Source organism: Euprymna scolopes, chromosome 21 (genome assembly GCF_053919585.1).
Source record: "Euprymna scolopes isolate OS-2025 chromosome 21, ASM5391958v1, whole genome shotgun sequence".
Lineage (NCBI taxonomy): Eukaryota > Metazoa > Mollusca > Cephalopoda > Sepiida > Sepiolidae > Euprymna > Euprymna scolopes.
Window position 1 is genome coordinate 100,377,413 of NC_136502.1, and position 20,903 is coordinate 100,398,315.

Below are 20,903 nucleotides of genomic sequence, written 5' to 3' on the forward strand. Positions count from 1 at the left end.
AGCAAGTTAATTACTTTTCAATTACAAAACATAATTTTTTAATGAATACTGCAGATTGTCAGGTGGATCATATTTACCTTTTTTTTTGTGAATGAGAATCACACCATAATCATGTTTTTAATGTAATTTAGTCCAATTTAAATAAAGATTATTCTGATTCTTAAAGTTGGAGAACTGGTTTGTCGTTAACCCCCATACATGCCTAAGAAGAGCCTTATTTTTAAAATGAACTTTTTCAAGCTCATTCGTTCAATTATGCAAAATTGTATTTTCAGTTTTCACCATAGAGCAATGTTTTTGTTTTTGTATTGATTTGAAAAATTGTGGGTTTTATTTATTGAAAATTTTGAAGCGGTCTATAAAGGAACATGCAACCGGTCTATGAAAGAACATTTTAAGCCATTGTTAAAAACAAAATTATGCACATTCTCAAACATTGGAACTAATTTTGATAACCTGAATGAGAGCTAAACTTTTTTCTAATTTCAGTTGATCCTGTTGTGATGCTTTGGGAGGGTTTTGTTTTCTGACTCCCTTTCAGTTATTAAAGAGTCCAAGGAATGTTTCTTTATCACAAAATTTTTCTGTGGGATCTATTTCAGTTTGTGTTAAATTATTAGAAATTTACATTTTATATAAAAAAAAAATTAAATCTGATAAACTTCAATCATTAATATTGACCATTTGCATTTGTGGTTGAAATTTCCAAATTAAAATGAAATCATAGTTTCATCTTACCTGTAATTCTTTTTTCTGATTTGGAATTATTTGTTCTTTACTTCACCCTGAAAATGAAAATATTGTTTAATAATTTTTTTATTTTTCAGTTCATACTAACAAAATAACTTTTTTTTTTTTGGGGGGGGGGGGGGTAAAAAAAAAAACAACAACTTTGTTCTACATTTTCAAAAAAATTCAAAGGCATAAACAGTTTTTATAATAAAATGTAGGAAAAGCTATGATGTGTCTTCAATAAGTTTCCAAATTTTTTTGTACAGGCATTTAAAATTGAAGTAGACTTTTGAAAATTCAGTATGTTACGGCTATACATATTATGAGATGATCAACCATTTTATATGTTATATTCAGGTTTAAATGAACAGCTACATCAGGAATTATAATACAACCTATCAAAGCCTGATTGTCGCAGCTGATGAATATCAAAAATGCAATCTGGATATGAAGACACTTTAGAAGAATGATATGCAATAAAATTCTGTTTTAAACTTGGAAAAATGCCACAGGAACATATCGAATGCTTCAGATTGCTTTAGGACCATCTTGCATAAATCTAGCATCAGTTTTTGAGTGGCATAAGAAATTCAAGGAAGGCGGGGAGTCTCTGAGAGATGTATGTGTAGTAAGGAAGTCAGAACATCAGTGTTGCTTAGCCACATAAAGCATTTCATGGGTAAGGACTGTTGTGTGTCTATAGAGACAATAATTGCACAGTTTGATGTCTGTAGTACACACAATTAATCACAAAGAACTGAAGATGCAGATTTGTGTGAAGTTTCTCCCAAGTGTCCTCAGAAGATCAGACTATTCGACCAAGATGGGCATCAAGACAGTTCCTCACCCTTCCTATAGTCCAGACTTGTTCTCCGTGACTTTTGATTATTCCCTAAGCTCAAGGAAAACATTACAGGCTGTCATTATGAGACAATTGAAGAGATGAAAGAGGCTACAATGAGATTTATTGACACACTCACACAAGAGGACTTCCATGGGGTCTTCCAAAAGTTATTGGAACAGTACAACAAGTGCATTGCAGCTGGAGGAGATTACTTTGAATGGAATAAGAGTTTCATGTGTGTACTATCAATAAAAGTGTCTATACAAAAAAAGTTCATAAATTATTTAAGGCACCTCGTAGTTTTGTTTTCTGTAACAAATTAGAAAAAGTATTTACAGAAAATTCATTTTCATAGCCAGAACAATGGAAATTGTCATGTTGAAAGGGAGATAACTCTAAATGGTTCAATGTACAAATAGCTAGAAACAGTTAATTTGAAATCAATCTCATATTAACCAGAAAACAATTTAAAATCTGTTACTGATATATAGTATTACTTAATGTCAAAGTAATATCTTTAAAATATAGAGAATAGGAAACTATTGGTTTTTAATTATGGAAATGCAGCAGATTAAACTTACCTTTTGTAAACTATTTGCTTAAAGTATATTTTGATAGCTTTGTCAAGAAACTTTTTGTACAAAAAAAAAGAACAAAAGACGTTCAGATTTTATTATTTAGGAATTAGCATAGTTACTACAACTGACTTTTTAGGCTATATTCTATATATTTTGAAAAGTATTTTAAAAAATGTCAAGAAGAAATAGGTTTTTGTTTAACCTAATGGTGTTGTTTGCCTTGATCCCCTTTATCTACTTATAAGCATTGACTGAATCAACATGTCACTCTTAAATCATATGTAAATAAACTTTTGAAGGAAATTAGGAAATTCCTTAATTTTTATTCCCTTATATATTAATTTCGTTCTAAAATTACCTTTTATTTTTTATATCCTTAAATTACTTTAGTCAAAAGACAATGTTTCAACATTATTTGCATGACTATTCTCTCCTTGCTTCTTTTATTTACATTTCAACTGATGTAACCTTGAAGGCATGAACTCATTTAACAATTAGTTCTAAGTGATCGTCTTATGGAGGTGGAAGGTTCAATCTTTATTTTTAATGTTAATAACTAAGAAAATCATAAGTAAACATTTCTACTCTGTCATGAATGATGAAATGGGGAAAATCCACTCTTGTGGATGAAATAAATTGTTCAGTATGATGTTCTGTCTAGATTCTTAAATTTGAAAATATGTACCTGGAGTTCAGAGCTTAAATCAACTGAAACGTGAATATAATGACCAAGATGAGAATAGTAGTCCAAGCTATCTCAATTTTTAATCCTTATCTCAAAAACTTTTAGATATAATAAATACAATGTTTTCATTTGTATTTTCATACAGAAATTATTTGAATCTCGTTTTAAGACTATTGTTGCTAATTTGTGCATAAACTATACACATAACCATAACTTACAAAAATGATGTTTGTACTAAGCAAAAAAAAAAAAAATTAAATAATCGTTTAATTATAACCAAGCTGGCATTGCCGATGTTACCCAGAAAAGAATGATTACCCTTGTATACTCCTGCTACCATTTTTATCTTCTTTTTAATTTTTAAAATTAAGACTTTGTCTTTGTTGGTTGTAAATCTCTAGCATGAACAGGTACTTAATTCTATTTTTTCTAACAAAACTTGTAATACAATATACAACGATTAGTTTCCTTATAAAAGTTGTTTGATCTTAGTATATTTTTTTGTTTTTAAGTTTATCCACAGTAAGCGATAAGTAGAATCAATAATTACTCTAATGATATTAGATGGAAACGGATGAAAATTTGAATGCTGTCATGAAATTTCTTTAAAAATCCTTTTATTGAAACAAAATATCCATTTCTATAACCATCAAACAAACATCCAAACATTTTTCTTTTTATAGATTGATCAGTTCAGCATTGTTGCCAGTAGAAATCTTAGTCATTTAAAATCTATCAAATAAAGATTACATATTTTTCAAAGAATAACATTTAAATACTTCCATAAGATTACATACCAATTTAAAAAAAAAAAAAAAAAGCAAAAAAAAAAAACTGATGAATAAATGATTATTGTATATTTTTTTATTTGTAATACATTTCCATCTAAATATTATAACTTCCTGGGGACATCGGTCCTGGATATGACCTTAAACTATATCCAGTGGTGAGGCCCCAGCTTGCAGGCTTTGGGGAGTGTGGAGCCACTCTTTAATTGCCATTGCTCCCAGATCCACTCTGACCCAGAGTGGTAGTACCTGTTAGGGTTCCAACTATAGGTTAAATAGAAACCGACTTGAATACAACAAATATATTCTATTAAGAAATTTTCTTCAAAATCTTTGAATTCAGCATTAAATAACCTGAAAAGGGTTGATATGCCGTAAAACAACCAACCAACCAATCCTGGGGACAGTGTTAGCAGGCTGGTCTTGATACCTTTCTCTATTTCTTGGAAAGTTAGATTATTATATGTGAAGACGTCTATCATGCAACCATGTGAACCTGTTTTAACTATGAATCGATTTTTTTTCTATAACTTGTTTCTGACTAGATCATCTTCATCGGTCTAAAACTCTGTATAGCAAGAGCTTAACATTGCATATATTTTCCAGGCTTATTTTTAAACTTCACTTGTTAATAACTTTCATGCTTAAACAATGTTATATATAAATATAAAAGCGAAAATGTATGTATGTATGTATGTATGTTCGCTTTTCTTCAATGTCCACGAAAGACTTCTTTCAAACAAGCGCTTGCTCGCTTCACAACTTTTTAAAACTTTTTATATCATCTATAAATTGTAATATATGCGAATTATCCACGGAGCTCGCCTCTCTATTTAATTTTATTCACTTTCAAACCTTAATAATTATTCCACATTTCCCGTATCGGCACGCGTTACATTCCCTTTTCGGTATAAAAAAAGCGAACCTCGACTCTAATCACAGGCCCAGAGCCAGTTTGGTCAATGTCGACTTCGTCATATCAGACTGTAGGGAGTGGGTTTTTAAAAACAAACAAACCCATTTATTCAAAACTGTCCCGCACAAAATAACTGCTGAATACCTATTGCCGTCACATCAATCAAAAACACGCACCTGTTTGTTTTCAAACTATTTTCCAACTGCACGTCGTCAACGCTTCGGCTTTTTTTCACATACCCCAAAAACACCCGGGCAACGCCGGGTACCCCTCGCTAGTATAGTAATAAAAGAAAGGAAGTAAATGAATGAAAATAAAATGAATTCTAATTTTCACACAGTTGCTGTGTTATGCAAGCATAAAAGCAAATGTGTTGAGGTTACTTTCATTAATATGCTTGGGGAAACCTATGAATTCATATATCTTCCCTCTAGATGTGTATTAAATAGTAAGGTGGCCTAGATCCTGAAGCCTTGATTTTGCAATGAGTTTAAATGAAGAAAACCCTGAAATAACTAGATTATGCAACCCTTACTTTACTATAGACCATCCATGTAAGTGCTCTTACATTACGACTGAAAGAAAACTTTATTTTACATGTATATAAGTTTTCTGCTCATTTTAAATGTGCAACATATACATTTAGTTTGTATCCTTAGGATCTAAACTCATTTGGCAGTGTATATCAGGTTAGGATAGTATTACTGTCAGTAAGAATATAGAAAGATAGGAATGCTTCTTTATTGCTAGTAGTCTGGATTGTTTCTGTATGTGGCCTATGCATTTTTTTACATTGTTTTATTAATGTTGAATACAAATATATTGTATATTTTTCCCCTTAAAAAGTATTTTAAATACACTTCAAAGAAGAAATCCCAGAAATACTAAAGATGCAAAATCAAAAGAAATGCACAATTTGTATTTAATAAAAGCAAAAATAATGTAATATAGATTGGAACATTCAAAAAAGATGAATGCCCAACATAAATGATAAGTTTTAGATTTTAGTTGTGTTATGCATAAATCATTCATTACTCAAATAAGGAGTCAAATTTTCCTTAATTCTTTTTACAAGTTTAATAAATTCTGTGTTTTTATTTTTTCTATTTTGCTCATTTTTTTTTTACAAGATTTACAAGAGTTAAACAGATTGTAATTGGTTTTATGTTCGTCTCTAACTTCTTCCAATTTCTACCTTAATCCTATTTTGTCTATCCTCTCACCACCTCAAAATAAATGTGGTTTATTACAGATTGGCAATTTAAAGTTACCGATCACCACTATTATAAAAAACATCTAAAAAAAATGTAGTTCTTATTTCACATATGAGAATCTTTTTTTAAATTAGACAAAAATCAAGATTTGAAGACAAAACTTATAAAATGTTAAATGTTTAATAATAAAATTGCAAACATTTCCGTTTTGAATTTGAACAAAAAATATATTTTTAATAAACAAATGAATATAACACTTTGCATATTAAACAGATCATAGTGACATGAATCTCACTATATTGCAATATAGAAGCACAGGTCCTGTTGTCTCATATTCAGAAATATTAAATCCTTTTTTTTATGTGCCTGACTGGTTGTTTGCTGATAAAACTTTAAGTATGGCCAAATTTATTGACAAAAAACAACAGATACATCTGTTTAATCATTTATGAAAACTTATAAAACATGTATTTACAAATATTTGAACATTTTCTTTACAGAAAAAAGCCTAAATTTATAAAAGAAAACAAACTTTATAAATCTTATCACAACATACATTTTCATTGTAGATAAAAGTCTTTAATTTTTATTTTGTAAAATAAAAATTTTAAGTGTTTATTGCTATTTTTTTTAATTAAATATAAATATTTCAAGAAAATTGTTTTCTTATTAAATTCCAAAAAGTATTTTTTTTAATAAAGATTATCTATTATTGAAATCATTATCCTAAGTGAAAAAACTGATTTTCTAATATTTTTTAGAATTTAACTTGAACAATTTGATTTACTATGTTTGAAATAGCAAATCAAAAAAGCTGAGATTTATCTTTCAAGACTTTTGATGAAAGTATAAAAAAAATTGTAATGATTTGATTTATTAAGCAAAAAAATTATTTGCATATATAGTAATATTAGTGGTAGTAATAATTTTCTTTTGTTTAAAAGTGAAAAAAATATAGTTGCTAACTTAATAGGTCACACACTATCTATAAAGCGCCAGTCTATGTCCGATGGCTGCAATATTGTGTTCTTGTGCTTATTTTATAAGTATTTCCATGGAATGTGCTCCAACAAACTTACTGAACTTTTAACCCTTCAGTGGGAATACCTGTGACAAACCTGACTAGCAGCATCCCTCTTCACTATAAAGGTCTCCAGATGGTGGAAAACTTTCTACTGTAATAGCTTCTTTCTTCAAACCACTCGCTTTTGGAATTCCTTACCTGCTCTCTGTATTTTCAACTGTAATTACATGTAACAACTTGCTGAATAAAAAGTAATTAAAAACAAAAATAAACTTAAAAATACAATAAAATTTTACCTTATAAAATTATTTTATCTAATTTTTATAAATTAAAATAATTACAAATATATTATATGCTACTACACATTTTGCTGAAAATCAATTTTATCAAAGTTGTTAATTCTTGAACAACTTGAATAAAATTGATTTAATAAAATTCAATTGCTCTATTTTTAATTGTGATTTAGAAGAAATATTGAAATTTGAATATTGATTTTTAGAAATTTGATTGATTTCAGTTTTATATTATAACAAGCTGCATGTGCGTGGTCCCCCTCTTGTGCTGCATGTGAGATGACGCCACAAAAAATAGTGAAGAAATGATGAATGTTAGAAGTGTGAAGGGCCAACATTGCCTTCACATTTTTGCCAAATTAAAAAAAAATCTAATGGATGGAGCAAAGGTTATGGGGTAAAAAGTGTCATTTTTTTTTTTTTTTTTTTTTGCAATTTTGGGGCATTTGTGACCCCTTTTGAGCACCTGGGAATGTCAAATAACAGTGAAAACAGACGATGCAGTTTCACGCCATGTATATTTGAATTCAGCACCATGGAAAACCACCATATAGGTATACATATTGAGTTCTTGAGTAATATTAAGAAAGAGCTCCAAAAAGGCATGTTTTTTTAGCCCTAAAAGTCCCAGAGGGATATGAACCAGAATTTTGCCATACTGAATTCATATTAAGAACAATAGCCTCCACATTTTGGCCAAGTTTCAGGAAAATCTAATAGATGAATCAAACGCTGTCATTTGTCATTTTGGGGCATTTTTGATCTCTTTTGAGACGCTGGGGATGCTGAATCCTTGTGAAATAGATAATAGTGCAGTTTTCGGCCTAACAAATGTATATTTGAGTTGACCACAGTGAAAAAACACGATATAGTCAGACATATCAAGTTTTTATTGAGAAATATGAAAAAAAAAAAAAAAAAAAAAAACAACACAAAAAGAGGCGTTTTTAGCACTGAAAGTCCCCCGGGGACGCAAACCAGAATTTTGCCAGGGTCACCCATACTGGATTTATATTAAGAACAATAAGCTCCACATTTTGGCCAAGTTTCAGGAAAATCTAATGGATGGATCAAAAGTTATGGGGCAAAATGTGTCATTTGTGGCCATTTTTGGGCATTTTTGACCTCTTTTGAGCCTCTGGGGGCACAAAGGGAATTTTTGTAAAAAAAAAAAGTTTTTACTGTGCACATCTATTTAATGAAATAAAATTTGTGGCAAAATTTCAGGAAAAACTAATGAACAGTTATCTGGCAATAGTCTGGACTAACGGAAGCACGGATGCCACTGAAAACATAGGTCCCTCTCTGATAAATCGGGGGACCAAAAACACCTGATATGTTTTAATCTTTTTATGCTAAAATATATATTATAAAATCGAATATTGTAAAATAGCTTAAAAAAAAAAAAAAACAAATTCAAAGAATTTTTTTTTTTGTCTTTTCCTTGTAATAATACAGCAAAATTATGTTGAAATTATTTGAATTTTACAAGTGTGTAACTTTATTTGTGGATTAATATCTCCTAAATGGTGATTATACTTCTACTGCTTTCATTGTTAAATCACAGAAGGCCAAATTTAACTTTTCACTAAATTTGTTTTCCAAAAGTCTTTCTATTTTTCACCTATTTTTACTTTACATTTACAAAAATTAAAATATACCCAAATTAACCAAAATTATTTTCAAATTGTTGCTTTTAATATATTTTATGTAAGATTTTTAGTTGTTTTTTTTATTATGAAAAATATGTTTCTGTTCGTAATTGATAATATTTTATCTCAGTAAATGAAATTCTGCATTGTGTAAAATATATTGGTTTTTATTTAATTATTTCTACTTTTATAATTACTTAATAGCTCCTACTTATGGTAGACCATTTGATTCATATTTTGAAATGTTAGTCAATTTTCTATAAACTCTGTTGATTTTATCCATTTTCTTTTGTATGGCATACTTTTTTAAAAGAAACTCCTTATATAATGTGTATTTACGCATTTAAGATATTGCGCATTTGTATTGCATAGGCTCAATGGCGCCCTACTAACTCTTTTCAACGAATGTATACATTTTAAATACCATTACATATTTATTTTCAACCACATGTATATATGCCTATAAAAAACAAACTCTTTAAATTTTACAGATCTTTTGTATATTTTTTAATATTTTCTGTTATGATTGCAAGTCATGGATAATTGGTTCTGGATCTTTCAAATGGCGACATTTTTTACGTATAACTTTTTTTCTTTATCCTCACTTTATAGTTTGCGTCATTGTATAAATTTCTGTTGCATTGATTCTATGTCCATAAACATTTTGAAAAATATTTTTTTGAGGATTTTGTTGATTTGTAACAATAATTCATAAAATATTTGCACATACAATTGATTGCATAGCTGAACTCCGTTAAAGAATGGTGATTTAAATATGAAGCTCACTTGACAATTATTCTCTGTAGATTTTATTTATTTTAAAGTTAAGTTTTTTTCAAACTGTTGATGACCTTGCAGGCTCGAGATGGTTCTTTGTTTCCCAAAGTAGTTTTACTTTCAGGTAATTCAAAAGAAAACAATAGCAATTTGCTAAGATTTATTAAAATTGTTGATATTTGAATTTTTTATTATTCGTATCGAAGGAGTGGAATCTATTAAGTAAGAAATTTCCATATTTTTATGAACCTGTTTGAAATTTGTAATTTTTACATTTATAGCCAAGCTATGTTTGTTTTAGAAAATGATCTGATATGTATTATGAGATTATGTATTTTTAATCACAGTTCTCATGTGCACCCAAAGTACAAAGCCTAAAAATGAGAAGAGTTCAAATTACTGAATGTGCCGTCGTCATATACAGCGAGGTTTTAATAATTTGAATTAAGTGTTTAAAAAAGGAAACACAAGGTTTATACATAAATTCTATAAAACAAAGCTAAATATAAAATGTATGACAGGAAAGGAAAAGTTTGAAAAATCTAAATGGAAATAAAGACTTACAATTAGAATTTAGAAAATGCTGATGCCTTTCGAAATGCTTGAATATAAGGGTAAATAGCTGCGGTGTTGTAAATCAGGTTCGCAACCAATAAAAATGAACGACTTCCCTCTCTTCTTTGGTCGTTGATGGCAACGGGTAAAAGGCATTTCCAAATTTCTTGGATTTGAAATTTGTCTTTCCTGATTTACCATGGTTGTTGGACAAAATAAAGCAGATGGATCTGACAGTGCTCTTCAATAATCTCTGCAGATTTTGTCTAGGTCTTTTGCTCGACCGTTCATTGTTGTTCACTTGTGCATCTATGCAAACTCATGCAATTCTATTAGAAGCACCTGCGCATGCGACTGCACAAGTGCTGTCGCTTGCACTGCTGACAAAAAAAAAGAAAAGGAGAGAGAGAAAGAGGGCTGGAGGGGGGTAACTGAGTGGCCAACAAGCAGATTTAGATGAAATGCAACTAATGTCAGCCTGTCTGTTTTTTATAACTGTCCACCTTTCCCTAACTTTGTCTTTGTCAAATATATAAGATTTGTAAGGAGGCATTTTTAAGTGTTGAAAATAAATCAAATTGCATGTGTTTTTTTTGTTTGTTTGTTTTCAAAAACGGCTTGTTATTGTTTTCTATGTTATCTATACAAGTTGCACTGTATCATAATGCAAACTCTTAAAAATTAGAAAAAGAAAAAGCCTTACTGTCAAGGGAGATAATTTGTATATGCACAACATGTGCAAACTGCTGTTTAAACGATTGGCAGGAGTGCACACAAAAGTTTATCAATGTCATTTAGAAGGGGAATTGAGACAAACCATTTTTCTAAATAAAATCTGTATTTTCATGATAAAATTTAGAAATGATGACAACTTATTCTATTTTTGAAACTTTTGACATTTAAACATATTTAAAATTTATCTGTTTAAGACTTTTTTTTAATGCTAATGACAATCGTATATAACTATTAGATAATAATTATATTCATTTGTTGGTAACGTAATATATAAAACAAAGTGGTTGTCATCAGTTTTTGTCCGTCTCTGTTTGCATGAGAATAAATTCAAGAACTAATTAACTGATTATGATGGATTTTGGAATCTAGATGTTTTGTATAAAGGTGTATAGTGTAGCTATACTTAGTTTAGTTTAGTTTTATGCAAAAGTGAGTAAGAGTTGTTTGTAAAAATTTGAATAATTTCAATTCTGATCAAATTTTAACATATTAAATATAAATTAATAAATATTTCTCAAGTTTTGATGTCTTCAGAATATTTTAAAGGGTTGTTAATGAGCATAATATGGGCATCATCTCTCATTTAAAAATTCCAATATTTCGGATTTGCATTAGATTTAATCTAGAGTTATTGGTTTGTAGATTAATTTGTTTTAGTGTTGTCTATTTTGTAAAACAATAGTTATTAAATTATGCTTTGCATTTAAACTATAGATGAGGTGCAACAGTGCATCTGGAAGTCCTGGTAACTAACAGGGGGTGACTTATTATGGTTTGCGATGCATTTTCTGCTTTCAATTAAATATTGACAACCTATCAATCTATAACAATACTTCAAAATTCATATTGTGATAGTTGACAGCATTATATAGTATACCATTGCTCAATCTACATACGATTAAAGAAATCACTAAAACTAACGGAGAAATGGAATTCTTTTGTTTTCAAGAGATTGATTGGTCATCATTTTGTTCTATTTAAACAAATAGGGAGTGGACATTTCTTGATTGCTCACTTTTAAAGAACATCTAGAAAAATAAGTGATAATATGAAATAACAGCCAGAACCCATGGAAATTCCATGGTTGTATTCTATGGATACCAGGCACAAATGCAAACCCCAAATATTATTGTAACACTTTTGTTAAAACTGAAACATATTTATTAAATTATTTTGTTTAACATAGTTTCAAAATATATATGATTATTTCCAAAACCACTGTAGGAGTTTGTGATATATTTTCATTCTATGATGTCTGGCACAAATTCAGACCATAACAATATCATCCTACTATTTTTGGAAAGAACATATACTACACTTTCATTCTAGGCCGATAGCCAAAAGTGTATTTTAGAGTTTCATGCTCAACACAACAGCAACATCAGGTTAAATTAAAAAAAAAAGAAACAGTTTTGCATTGTATCTCAATGAGCAAATGATCGGATTTAAAAAAATGTTGGTGAGTGATAACATACATACAGACATGAAATTGCGTTGCATATTATTATATATGCAATGGATTTGATTATTTTTGATTTACATTATTTTTTAATACTATCATCAGTACCTTCTTTTTTTTTTTTTTTTAAGCCACTGATTTTAATGAATTTAAAGATTTTTAATCTGGTCATATTCTAAAGAAAAGCAATATTGAAATGTAAGACTATTTTCTGTACACCTGTGTTATATGTGTTATATAAACTTAAGTTATTTTCTTTTTACAGTGAACCAAAACAGGCATGGCAGTGACCTTCACCAGATTTATTCAGCCTCAAGACCTCCACCAGAAACCTATCCAATTTGTTCACAAGATGAAACCATAGGAGGTTCTATGGACATTTCAACAAACTGACTATCTGGGGTTTGAATCTAGCCTAGTTTAACAAGTAAGAAATTCTTATTATTTTTATAAATTGCAGTAGAAACTGAAAGTGAATTATGAATATCATGTAGACTTCTTTTTATATCTACTTATTGTATACTTTATTTGGAAGTAATCTTACTTTTTCATTATGAATCTTGTAAGTTTTCATTTATTTTTCTTGCGCAAGCCAATTATTATTAGATGATCTTAAGTGTATTTAGTTCTTAACTATATATAAAACAATCAGAAGGAGTGTATTTTCTTTAGCAATATTAAAAAAGGAAATGTCTATAATATTATCCGTCAAATTTTACCTATATTCTGCATATAATAGATATTTTATTTATAAATTTAAAAAGTAAAAAAAAAAACAAAACAACAAAGTATTTATGCAATGAAAAAAGAAAAAAGAGTACCTAATAAAATTAGAAATAGAAAGGCTCTCAGACAATATCGGAAACATACAATTAGTAATAGATAAGAATAACTTGTATTTACCTCTTGTTACACTTTGTCGGTGTGAACGTGCCACCTTAAGACAATGACACTGTCACTATAACCACTACTCTACAATTGCGTGAGCAAAGAAAGGTTGTTTTTTTTTTCTATTTAAACTAATTCAAGAAAGAACGTTTTTCGTGCGTGCGTGTTTGGCTAAATTGCCATGAAGGAATGACTTTTGCTACCCTCCCTCATTGTGAACCTCTATTTCTATAGGAAATAACTGACCATTTTTTCTAATTTTAACATGTTATTCGACCAAGACATCACCCTTTCAGACGGTACCAGTTTCAACCTGGTCCGATACCGTTGAGAAAAGTTTTAGGTAGACATGCATACATTTAAACAGAAAGGTGAGATTTATGTAATAGATTTTAAAAATACCACAACAGGTTTTTACAATATTTTGCGATGACAAATTCAGTAGTTTGTTTGTGTCAAAGTTGCTTTATTAGTAAATCGGCAGCAGGAACAAATAATTGTACATTATTTAGACATACATTTTTAGTAAAGCACCTTATGTACAGCCAAAATTCAGCACAACTAAAACATCTGATCAGCTCCTACTGATTCAAACAACTTTACACGTTCTTTCTATATGACAAACAGCAGGAGCAGTCAGTCGTACATTGATCAGACATCATTTTGGTCGTACATTTTTAGTAAAATCCTATTTTTATTTTTACAACTATTTTCATTTAAATGCCTTAGCATTATTGAAGATGTTATAGAGATAAAATCATTAATATTAGAATACAGGGAGAATAAAACCAATAACTTTTATTTTCAGAAAATAACTTTTATGCTTTTCATTAAAACATTTGGAAAAGTATAAGATTTTTTGGTGACATTGCAACTATAATGTTTAAACTGTTCTACTGTTTGTAATTTATATAAAAGGCAAAAAATGTGATCATTTTATTTCTCGCAAAGGCTTTTTTCAACAGGGTTACTATGTCTTAGAACTTTTTATATACCGTCTAAATAATGATATCTATGATTTGCGAATGCGCGTCACATCTAGATTTATTTACATCGACTTTTATAAGATTCGCGCTATTTCACTGTGTCGCCTGTTTGTTTGGCTTTTTAGTATAAATACAGTGAAACTAAATTCAAACGGTTCGTGTTCTCGGCTTTCGCGCCGAAACGTCCAGAAAGCAATCAGCTTTTGATCAATGTAGAGTTTCTCCTTATATCAGACAATTGCTATTCGATTTGGACAATCCCCTTTAAATGGGGAGTCCCCCCCCCCCTGGGAAGCGAAAACTAAAAATACTGCCACATCATCGTACGCTCTTGCGATGGCCTCATTTAGTGGCTACCTGTCAATCAAACCTTTCACTCGCTTTATGAGCCTTAACTTAAGATGCTAATCAATTTCTCTCACTCGTGGCTAAGACGGTTAAGTGGTTGGCTTTTGTTTCCACCTCCGCGTCAAGGCTTCCAGGTTCAATCCCGACCAAAAGTATTTTTTTTTTTCTTTTACACCTTTAAACACCTGGGCAACGTTTTTTTAAACATGGTTATTACTTCGCTTATTCTTTAGTTTACCTTCCCCCCTATACACACAGCGTTGTTATTTTAAGATTGCAGGTTTGATCCGATAGGGTTATTTATGCCATTTTTTTCCGTTTTTTTTTTCCCCCGCTGTTATTTTATTTTGGTTTTTCCGATTTTTTTAACATGTTTTTTTTATAATATTTAAACAGGGTTATTACTCCCCCACCTCCCTACACACACCTACAAACACCCGGGCAACGCCGGGTGCCCCCTGCTAGTATTTAAATAATGTAAAAGGTTTTTCCACCTTATTCTAACTATATTAACATCAAAACTGCATATGCTGATTTAATTTTTTCATACAATATAAGATTTTGTGATGCTGTGTATAGAGTAATCTGAAAAACACAAACACCTTTGCATATGTTTAGAACAGTTTCTAATAAATTAATATTGTGTAACATACATTGTCATATCTTTTTTTATATATCTGCAATAATTTTGTTAATAGTAAAATGTCTGATGTTGCTGGGATACAGAAAACTGATACTACACTTTGGTATTAGCAAAAAGGCCAATGAAATATGAAAACATTGTTATGAAAAGGCATTTTTAAATTTAATAACTGAATTAATCGATTATTTTATTATCTTTTAATGGGGACCAGTTCTGTAGTATCAGTTCTATTGTCATAAGACCATCCTTCCAGGAATTACCTCCATGCTCAAGGGAGAGAATAATGAAGCATTTGTTCTATTGGTATGAGACTATCTTTCTATAGATTACCTTCTCTTTTGAGAGTGGAGAAATAGTACAGTATATTTTCTGTTTCCATGGTACTATACTCACAGGCATTAAATTTGAGGAACAGATTCCCAGGTATCACCTCCTCCATTTTTTTAGACTATAGTAGTATCTATTCTGTTGTCATGATACCATTCTACTTGGCATTATCTCCTCCTTTGCAGGTAGTGTAGTATATGTTCGTTCATTATGATACCATCCTCCCAGGCATTAGTGCTTCCTTTTTGGAGGGGTGGGAGGAAGAATCTATGTTTTGTTTCCTTCTTTAGGGGTAGTGTACTGTATTTTCATTCATAGTATATGTTTGTTCCTTATATTGATATCTTCTCAGGATTACCTTTTCGATTCGTTAGTCTACTATCTATTTTATTATCATGATTTTTATTTTTTATTGCTTTTTCACCCCAAACAAGGTATAATACCACTTGAAAGTAAAGGGCTATTATTTGGGACAAAATTTGCAGGGATACTATGTAAGGAGTTAAACGGCAAGATGTCGGTTCACATTACACTTGAACTTTTGCATGTCAGTACAGTTGAAGAAGCAGGGACCTAGTAGAGGATTCCAAAATCTAGCAGTTCGATGGAACTATTTGAGTAGAAGGTCTTCCAACATCTAAGGATCTTTACAGTGTATGGTTGGGATTTTGTTGCTTGTCAGGTTAGTCGCAGGTATTTATGTCAAGAGGATATGAGAGCTTGAAGTTTGTCAGAGCACCTTACATTAAAATACTTGTAAAACAGGCACAAGGATACAACATTTCGTAAATGGGACAAAAGTTGGAGTTTGGCTGACAGTGTAGGACCTATAAGGTTGACCACTCGTTTTTGAACCCTGTCTTATAGTGAAAGACTAGTAGCAGATGTACAAACTCAGATGTGGCAACAGTACTCCATGCATGGACGAATGGTGGCTTTGTAAAGGTACAGGATACTTTAAGATGTTAGTAACTTTCTAATTCGGTAGAGAGAGCTCACCTTTGCAACAGTCTTGGCAATGCTCTCAATATATTTGTTCCAGTTCATGTTATCTGTGGAAAGTATCATTAGCCATGACTATCAGTGGTTGAAAAGATTTCTTGTAATTATTAAGGGAAAGCATTAAATGTTACCATCCATTAACCTCCCCGTTCCACTACAGACTGGTAGTCTTCCTCTAAGGTTTCAGCCATTGCATTAGATATTTGTTCATTTGTTTTCCCCTCGTGTCTGTTATAGAATGTGGTGTCATCAGCAAATATACCCATCTCGGAGACAATTTTATCAGGAAGGTCATTTATAAATAAGAATAATAATAATAAAGGTCCAAGGACCGACCCCTTTGGCACACCTGCATTTCTATCATGTTGTTTTGAAGTATGATCATCGAGGACAACCTGAATTATTTTTTTATTTAAAACAGATTTGATTATGTCAAGTATTTGTTCAGAAATACCATGTGATTTAATTTTCATGAGAAGACCATCATGCCATACCCTGTCAAAAGTCTTGGATATATTTAGGGCTACTCTCCTAGCCTCTCTTGCCTTATCTAATGAATGGTATATATGTTCAGAGATTAGTTAGAATACCTGCAGTAGAACAAGGTTGCCTAAATCCACACTATTAGTCAGAAAGAAATTTAGTATCTGTGAGGTGGTGACCTAGTGCTTGATAAATTAAGGACTGATACCACAGAAGCAATTTTTCAGCAGTCAGGGAATCAAGATTTGGTAAGGCATTTGGTGTAGAGTTTGGAGAGAACTGAGGCAGTCTCAGTGAAGCATTTTTTTTTTTTTAATAGTATAGCTGAAATGAGATCCACGTCTTTTCGGAGTCTAGGTTTTTTATGATATCATGAACTTGGGAAGGGGTGATTTTTAGATCATCGAGCCTGGTTCCACAAAGGAAAATCTGGGAGGGAATAGTATGCTAGGTCTTAAGTGAAGTTGGAGGCAAACTGTCGGACAAGTAGGTTAACCTTCTTGATTGCTCTGTAAACAACCTCAAGGTTCTGGAATAATGGGGAAATTGTTGATTACCTATTGTTTACTACACTTATAAATTTTCTAGAAATCTTGAGTTCCTAATTTCTGCAACTCAATTCATTTTCTGGTGGTTTTGGTATATCTTTGCTTAGCTGTGGCTATTTCACTCTTACATATTTGGTATACTTCTATATACTTTTGTCTATTTGTACTGGACTTATGCCGGATAAATCTGTGGTATGCATGCTACCTTTGAGCAATGGCTGTAGCACAAGTAGAAGTGAACAGTTGGGGAGACTGGGGTTTGCTATAGAATTTCCGTGTGGGAACATGCGCTTGAATTGCTGCCTTGAACGATTTAGTAGTCTCATTTGTGCACTGTTCCACAGCAAGAGAAAAGATATTTCCCCATAGGGTATCTCTGATGCGATCCTTGATAGTTTTCCAGTCAGCCTTTTTGTAGTACCTTGTTATCTTGAATAATGGCTCTTCAACTTTAAGTCAAGAATTTAGGGTGATGTCTATCATTACTACATGATCAGCATTCCTAAGTCGCCAATGAGTATTTGTTATCCAGTCTTCAAGAACTAAACCTAAATGTAAATTCCATGAACGAAGTTTCTTTCAAAGAACTTCACACCTGTGAAACTCTCTTCTGTTTACCTGCTTTCCAGCTGACTACAATATGGCCATCTTCAAGTCCAATGTAAACAAGTTCTTGATAATCTGTTCCCCTTAAGTAATCCAATTTACCAAATTTACACTTCTAACGATGACTATCATATTGTCCTTTTGACCACCGTATACTCTTTAACCCTTATCCTCGCATGACCTCTGGGCCTTGATAAGTGGTAATCCCTTTGTAAAAAAAAAAAAAAAACTATGGTCAGAAATAGGTCTGGAAATAAGGCTTACTGATCCTGTTGATCTGGGAGACGGGTCGGGATCATTGCTGTCTGTATTAGGGATATTATCCTTTTAGTAATTACCCTCTCAGGAGCAGTTTATGTAGTTCGTTCACAATTATATACTCTCAACCTAGCAAAAATGTACAACTAAAAGGGACATATTTTTGCTATTAATTTTATATAACTGAAAGATTTCAACACTCAGTATAATGGATAAAAAATATTTTTTTCTAAAAAAGATATTTTTATATAATGTATAAAATTATCATGTGTTAAAATATTTTCAGAATTTAGTGGGCTTTATTTTTTATTATTTATTTTAAATAATTAATAATTATGAAAATTAACATTTTGTCTGCTAGAAAAATCTGATTCTGAAGTATATTTCTTTAATGTATTGTTTTTCTTTTTCCAAGTTAATAACTGTAGTGATGTTATGCAATAAGTGCAGCACAGACTGTGAACTGTGCCATGGCTATTGTATCACTTTCACTAAGACCCTCGAGAAAGGTATGACTATATCTATCCCTTCCCCTTTCAGTTATTGATGAAATAGAAAAGTAAACTAAACTCAATTCTAGATAAGATAACTTGTCTAACACTTATAAGGATCTATTGAATTTGAAAAGGGAACATGGTTGTTAACATTTAACTGTGAGAAATAAGCAATAAAATCGTTTATATTTGTTAGTTTCACAATGTAAACTGTTCAACATTACAAAAACAATTTTTTCAATGAAGACTGGAAATTTAATCATATGAAAATATTAACTTTTTTAAATAAAGCTTTATCCATATCTACAGGGTTAGTAAATTAGCTGAACAATTGCAGTTATTAATTATTTTGTAAGAACATCAATAAGAAAATTTACACTTGAAACAGGTGCACTTTTTGTTTGATTAGTGTTGCCAACATTTTAAAATAATGAAGGATTCTGCTCTTTTTATATCGTTAGAACAATCATGTAAAGATTGTGTCTTGATTTAAAAAAAGATGGTTTCCATCATTTAACATCAAGATGAACCTCGAGCCTGGAAAAATTCTGTCTTAAATAAAGAAATAATTTCCAAAGAAAATAAAATAGGTTAGCTTGAAAGTCAATTTCCAAAAGCCATTTAACATGTGGTAGCATATAAAATGGACATTAAACCGAATCTGATGATTCAAAACAACTCATGTTTATAAATATTTGAACCATTTTTACACTTTTGAGAATAGTATTTACTTTTAGTCCATTTTTATGATTGTGCTCAGTATCTAAATGTTTGTTAAATCCATTGCTATGTGACGCAAAAAAAAGAAAGGAACTTTTAAAAACATTTAAACTTTTTTGACTATTTGAAACATATAGATAAATATTAAAAAAAATTTTTGAGTCTTTAGACAAGAATGAATTCAAAATCGTGTCTTAACAGGTTGGTGTTATCAATTCAGCCACTGTGCCATTGTTATTAAAAGATTATAAAGCATGCTATGGGAATGTTATTGTGTAAGTAGGTCAAATAACATTCAATTGAAGAAAATCACTAAAAGGGAGAGAGTGAAGGGTATTAACTGTAAAATTATTAAAAAGTGACTTTGATTTCTTCCAAGTTTTTTTCACAGACTCGTTGGTTACAGGAAGAGGACTTGAGACTCCGTTTAGTGATGAAAACAAAAACTGCTGACTAATGAAATGGACTTTCGTATCTAACTTTTATTATTAAAGCTATTAACATCAAAAGTACAGAGAAAAAAAGATATGATGCAGGTTCTATATAAATTTAACTATTGAATTTTCCTTTTTAATTCGTTGCAGCTTTATTTTTCTATCTAAACTAGACATTATCTAAAATGTTTTTGTTTAAATGCAAATCTATTTTAAAAGCTACATTATATTCTTTAAGACAAGTTTTAAATTGGTAACATTATTTTCATTTCAAAAATATTAGAATGGGACATTTAATCCTCATCATTTAATTCTTTTTATCAATTGTACTATTTATTCTCTCTTGATCATTGAATTTATAATTTTGAAGACTGGTAAGATGAGTAGGTTCAGATCATTAAGGCAATTGTAGTTGGGATGTGCTAGGTTTTTGTCTTTGCCGTTTATCTGCTGTTTCTGTTTTCCTTGCTCCAAATGTTTTATATCAATCAAGATGCTTTTTTGTCAGAGTTAACAATCTTTTTATAAGTCATCTTATCTTTACATATTGATATCATTTTTGTTTTTCATAATTTATTTGCAGTAAAGATAATATGCAAAATGAATTGCTTACTGCATCTGATGGTCACAATCATCTTTGTTGGCTGTGTCTGCAATGGAAGACCGGTCATGACTTTCCAAAAACAAACAGGATTGTTACAAACCCAGGAACACTTGGTTATAAACAAATATTCACAACAGTTACTTAATCTGTGTTGCTGGTTATGCAAATGAGTCATGTCATCAGCCAATCATTGATGATATTTGCATAATTAAGTATAAAATAAGTGTTGGAATTTGCTCATTCACTAATCATCTCTGCATATGTCACTTAATGTACTGGCAATTCTTCTCACTTCCTATCTATGCTTCTG

The 20,903-nt window shown here is 30.7% G+C and overlaps 1 protein-coding gene and 1 long non-coding RNA gene across 11 annotated transcripts in view; one reads left to right on the forward strand and one right to left on the reverse strand.

Moving 5' to 3' along the window:
• Positions 1-10,444, reverse strand: part of LOC145242628 (uncharacterized) — a 109,289-nt gene extending 98,845 nt beyond the window's left edge. For both annotated transcript variants that reach the window (XR_013862782.1, XR_013862781.1), the window contains exons 1-2: positions 10,068-10,444; positions 739-785 (exon numbers count right to left, since the gene is read on the reverse strand). This is a non-coding gene — a long non-coding RNA (uncharacterized LOC145242628). The remainder of the gene's footprint in view (positions 1-738; positions 786-10,067) is intronic.
• The window catches only part of LOC145242626 (uncharacterized), a 377,218-nt gene that overhangs the window by 122,726 nt on the left and 233,589 nt on the right, over positions 1-20,903 (forward strand). For all 9 annotated transcript variants that reach the window (XM_080105747.1, XM_080105741.1, XM_080105740.1 and 6 more), the window contains one exon: positions 12,518-12,679. The gene's annotated coding sequence lies outside the window, so the exon portion shown is untranslated. The remainder of the gene's footprint in view (positions 1-12,517; positions 12,680-20,903) is intronic.